At 28.6% G+C, this 6104-nt stretch overlaps 1 long non-coding RNA gene across 4 annotated transcripts; it reads right to left on the bottom strand.

Moving 5' to 3' along the window:
• Nucleotides 1–416: 416 nt before the first annotated feature.
• On the bottom strand, nucleotides 417–2624 carry LOC131612412 (uncharacterized). Of its 4 annotated transcripts, none has more exons than XR_009287372.1 (5): nucleotides 2409–2624; nucleotides 1665–2315; nucleotides 1444–1546; nucleotides 1193–1319; nucleotides 417–635 (listed from the first exon to the last, which is right to left on the bottom strand). It is a non-coding gene; the product is annotated as an uncharacterized LOC131612412 (long non-coding RNA). The 4 variants fall into 4 exon arrangements; XR_009287373.1 differs by having other exon boundaries at nucleotides 1665–2304; XR_009287370.1 differs by having other exon boundaries at nucleotides 1665–2623.
• Between the last annotated feature and the right edge of the window lie 3480 nt (nucleotides 2625–6104).

Genomic DNA, 6104 nt, shown 5'->3' with positions numbered 1-6104 from the left:
ATAAAATTTCTTAAAGTCTACGTTAAATAATAACTTGAGCATTATTGTAATTATCATTTAAGAGAAATTTATTTAATTTTCGATAACAAATTAATTGCATAATAGATTTCCATTTTTATTGTTTCAAAAATGTTATATAATAAATAAAGGAAAAATTAAAGGTAGAGAAAATATGTTAAAAAAAGTTTTAACATATAAAAATAAGAATTTTTAAAAAATATTAATTAAAATAAATAAGTATCGTAGAGATGTGCTAATATAAACATCAATCAAGCGAAGATCTAATTATAAACATTTGATATTATAACAAAATTAAATAATTTGCTTTTAAATTTAGAATACAAAATATATATAAATTTATTACAATGCATTTAGATATTAAGAAACAAATCTTGATTAAAAAGGTATACACATATTACAAAATTAAAAAATAAAAAGAGAGTAATTATAATTATGGCATAAATTTATTCTATAATTATACCCGGTAATTATAGAAGGAGACTACTTATAATTGGACTGCTATGAAGCAAATTGATTCATCTATAAAAACTGAATATCAGTATATCACTCAATTTCCAACATTAGCATCCAAAAGTGTCGTCGGCTATTCCCTGCAAGAATTGACTCCAAATTCCCTGCAAGAATTGACTCCAATCACAAACCATAAATCAACATCGACATTCTACAAATTTTTGTCAATTTAGAAGGGATTGGAGTTTCTAATTTATGCTAAAACAAACTATAATTTTAATAGGAGTTTTTAATATATTGTAGCACCAAAAAATGTTGCAGTAGAAGATACACACAATTGTATCCAAGATTCAGTAGGAATATATGACAATAAACATAAAGTATCTTATGTGTGACACAACAACTCATACAATAATGACAATTAGAATTCAACTGTAACACGCATAAAGAAAATAATATATCGGAATATTAGAATTCACCTGTAACACGCATAAAGAAAATAATATATCGGAATATTTGTGTGCATTTTTGTTATGAATGAATAGAATTCCCTAACAGTATTGTAGAACACATATAATTAACTCGTTGTGATGGATAGAGAATTGTTCCATAACAATCAAAAGCTTCAAGAAATTCAGATAAATCCCTATGAATCATAAATCTTGAAAATTGCATCAGAAGAAATCGATTCACTTATTGAGATCCAAATGACTAACAAAACCTGTTTGTAGAGATGAATGTTTTTGACAACTGTCTGCTGTATACCAAATGCTGCAAAATATGATTCTTGCCAACCCTTTCAAGTGTATTCTCATCATCCCTTCGTCTTGAAAGTAAAGTTGTTATTCCTGTGCAGCAAATCACATGAGTGACTCCATACAGAGAAACACAAATTATTATCATACATTCTATTTCTTAAATAAGATGGTGAATCATCAAATATGCAATGGTAAAGTACTTTGAAGAGCCTACCTCAAACATAGATGGATCCAAGTCTTCGTGCTTCCTTCCTCGTGTCTACTTTGAATACCTGTCATATTCTGTAAACTTCACACCTTGAGCTTTCCCAGGGAAACTATCCACACAATCAAAATTCAAAAAGTAAACTCAAACACCAAATAAAAATCAAAATCAAATTGAAGTTCCAATCACAAAAACCAAAACTAATAATTAATCAACAAAATAAAACATACCTAACAGCAAGACTTGAAGGAACAACATCATACCAATTAAAAATATTGGGAAAATATCCACTTGACTTCTCAGTAACAGTAGCATAAACCTTAATATCATCCTTTGTAAATTGATCCCTGAATCATCAAAAAAATAAACAGAACAACAAAATTTCAATAATCAAATTCTCAGAAAGATTTAAAATAATAAATAAATTGGGTTTGAATTTGGAAGGGTCAAACTCAGAGATATAAGTTTTTCCGGAGAGGAAATCATTGAGGGATTTGATGCCATATTCAGTGTGTAGATCTGAGAAAATAACATAGATGATTAAACTGTGAATTGATTGTTAACCTGAAAAACGAAATCAGAGGTGATTAAATTGTGGTTAAAGAAGACAGAAATCTTGAATGATTTCAACCAATCTCCGACGCCACCCAGATCTGATATTTTAGCCGACAAACACCGACGAATTCGCGAGATCAGGGGCTTAAAATGATATTAGGGTTTACGCAAGCAAGGAATCAAGATCCAATAACATAATCACGGAATTTACAACAAACACAAATAGAGGCCAGAGAAAGCTCTAACCGGAACGCCAAACACATATTTTACATTCACATCAGATTTTCCTATCGCATCCTTCACTTTTGCGTTAAACTGTACATCCACTGCATACATAAGAAAATAAAAAACGCAAGATAGTGATGGATTTATGATCAATTACTGGATAAATTAAATACTAAGAGAATGAGTAGGATTACTGCAGTGCAATGAAGCAGAAAGAAGCAGAATTGAACAGTGATGGAGAAGAAGGAGAAGCTCATCAGATTGGAAAGCTGTTGAGAGAGATAAAGCAAGTGGGAATGGATATCACGATGTTGAATGATGATGGAGGAAGAAGAAGGGTTCCAGATATTTTTTTTCGGAAGAGAGAGAGAGAGGAGGAAGATGGAGGAAATGAGAGAAAACAAAAGTTATAAAAAAAGAAAATAAGAGTCGTGCCTTTCCATCTTACCTGTACGTTTCAATCTCCCAAGTCCCAATGCATTGATTGGTTTAATATAAAAATAATAAAAATAAATATAAAATAAAATATTGAGTCATAAATGTCTGGTAGCAGTTTCAATGCATGCAATGATGAATAATATGGAATAATAAAAAAAGGAAATTTAAATGTGGGAAAAATTAATCGTACAGTTTTTTGTAGTGATGCCATGTCAGCAAATTTAAGATTACAATCAACCATATTGCAGTATTTAACAAAAAGACTAACTTACCCTTAATTATTAGTTTAGTTTAAGTTAAACTCAGTTAGGGTATACGTGGAATTTCCTGGTACTTTAACTTACTTTTATATATTGTTAATAGATCATTTAATGTATAGCACAATGTACAGCCACAACAAATGTCGCTATGACCGCCATAAGATGATACAATAGTCACTTCACTGCCATTAAAAGATATTCGGTATCTGTACCTACAGATAAAGGATAGGATAAAATGGCTGAATTTTTTTTTTTTTCATTTTTACCCTTTGTCATATGTTATATTTTCTATGGATTTAGTGGTTTTTGTCTGCAACATTGGATAATTGATAAGCAATTTAAATATGCTCCTCAGTTTTCCAATGTTTCTTGCTACCTGAAAAACTCAGCTCAAGCAAAGTGAATATTTCAAACTCAATGGCATAAATTCAGTAAGTAACACTTATTTGATGTTTCTAGTCATACCTAACGTGTGTAGGGTATAAAAAATGTTCTCAAAACATGAAGGCTTTTGAGTATCTAAACATGTACATTTGTAAAAACAAACTCAACCTAGACGGATATTTTTATTAGGTGAATTCTTATCTACCCAACACAAAAAGTTGGATAGAGTTAGCCTTAGTGTAAAATGCTTTGGAAACAACTAAAAGTATACTATTTAGTAATTAATTAAATAGAATAAAATTAAATGTTGCAGTGTGATTCGCGGGATGTCGTTTGGAGTTGTAAAGCGCTCGTTTGGAGGTGGTCGTTCATCGGGAAAATTACTCATTCCAATTATAACTTCTTTGAGTTTAGCAATAACCAATTGTTTTACTTAAGTTAGGTTTCAATCGGTCTGTAATTTTCTTTTCTCGCTTTTTTGTTGGGTGTAATTTCGACTCTTTGAAGCTTTTATATTATTTCTTGATTTCAAAAAAAAAAAAAACTACCCTACTTTTTATGATGGACAGAGAAGTTGTCTCCTTTTTACTATAGTATTTTGAGTTGTGATGCTATGACTTCCTTTCTTGGTATTCTAGTCTTTTCAATTTATGATGTGAATAAGATTAGAGCTCAAAAAAAAAATTCATCTAGCGCCCAATGAAAAAAGAAATGTGTCCACTATTAAAAAAGATCACACATTTTCACTAAGAAAATACTACAATGTAAAAAACGGAATGGTTTTGAGAGAGAATTTAAACATATCACTAATTATACGACTCACTTTGAGAAAGAAAAAATTGATTCCATCGTAAGTACTGCTTTCTAGTATTTCTTATTGCAATCCCTGAGAATATCAATGTTAATAATTGTATTGTGAATATTTTTCATGCCAAAAGATAAACCAAAAACATTGGACTCCTTGAAGGAGGAGTGGATCAAAATGAATACACATCATATTAATTTTGTTTGCTATGAATCCGGTGTGTTTGTTCACTACAAAAAAACTCCTCCCCAGCGACATAGGTAGCGACGTGGTTAACACGTGGGTAGTTGCGACGTGTTTCCCACGTCGCAACAAACTTTTATAATTAAAAAATCAATCCAACGTTATAATCAGACGTGTCAGAGGTTGCTTTTTTAAAAAAACTGTTGCGAGGTGCGTTACACGTCGCTAATAAAAAGAAAAAAATAAAAAAATACAAACTTTAACGTTGTAGTTGGTGGGAGATTTGAAATTTTTTGAATTTTAGTAGTGACGTTACTCCCACGTCGCAACGTATTACTTGGGAATATAACTCTGTCACTTTTACAGATGTGTCATTATTATTATGACCGTTTGAGTTTAGCGACGTGGGATCCACCTGGCAAAGTAGCGACGTGGTCATCACGTCGCTGATGTCCTTATATATTTTTTCACAAAACCAAAACCCTTGCGTTCCAGATTCAGTAACATAAACACAAACACATTTCCCTTTTTTTCTTCTTCTTCAGCGCAACTCCAACTCCCCCCCCCCCCCCCCCCCCCCTCCATTGCTGCAACTCCAACTCCCCCTCCCCTTTTCTTCTCCATTGTTGTCTTAACCTCCCTCTCAAATATCACTAAAGGTAACTAATTTTATTTTTTATTTGTATAATTTAATTTTTTTAGAACTTTTAAATTTCTGAAATTAATTTAGAGTATTTTTTGAAGGATTGAAGTTTGAAGTTTGAAGTTTGAAGATTGAAGAATTGTGAAGAAGAGGTACTACAAGAGTGAAGGAGATTTGAAGAAGAGGTATTTTAGTAATTTTTTATATTTTATTTTTATTGTGATATATATTCTGTTTAAATATTTTGTTTTTTATATATATATTCTGTTTAAATATTCTGTTTTTTATTGTGTATAATTTTTTATATTTTAATATATATATTCTGTTTTTTATAACTAAATAAATTTATTTGGTCTAAGTTTAAATTAAATTTGTATATATTCTGGTGTTGAAGTATTTTTTTCTATACTGATGTTGTTGAAGAATTTTTTTCTACTGTGATTTAGTAATTTTATTTAGTATAGGAGGAGATTTAGATAATATTTTTATTGTAAAGAAATGGAATTTTCTGAATTTATTTAGGTGGTAATTAGGTTTAGTTTAGTTTAGGTTTTTTATTGTGATATTTTAGAATATAAAATATATGTATTTTAGAATTTTAAAAATTAATAGAAAAATGTTTAGGTTTATTTTTAAAATATGTTTTTTATTTTCTAAATAAAATATATGTATTTTATGATATTATTCTTAAAAACTAAATATTACTAAAAAAGAGTATATATAGAAAAAGAATATATGTTATGTTATTGTTATTATATTAGAAATACATTTTTTTTAAATTAAAATATATATTAAAAGTAGAATATATGCAATAGAAAAAGAAAAGTATTTACTATTTACTATAAAGTAAATATTATATGCAATAGAAAAAGAAATGTAATATAAATTTTAAATTATAAAAAAGATTTTTATGAAATTATTTTTTATGCTCCAAATATTTTTATAAATTATTTTTATTATTTTTTATGCTCCAAATATTTTTATAAAATATGTTATTATTGACCAATTATTCAAAAAATTGTCTTTATTTACTATTTAGTTTAAAAAGGAATTTTTATTCGAGAGAAATAAATAAATGATGAACACATCAATTACTTTAATAATAATTTATTGTATATTCATATATGTGATCATTAAAAGAGATGAAAATATTTAGTGTAATAGTGTAAAAAAAATA

Source organism: Vicia villosa, linkage group LG6, assembly GCF_029867415.1.
Source record: "Vicia villosa cultivar HV-30 ecotype Madison, WI linkage group LG6, Vvil1.0, whole genome shotgun sequence".
Lineage (NCBI taxonomy): Eukaryota > Viridiplantae > Streptophyta > Magnoliopsida > Fabales > Fabaceae > Vicia > Vicia villosa.
Note: the sequence above shows the minus strand (reverse complement) of the source record. Positions and strands in the feature narration are given on the sequence as shown.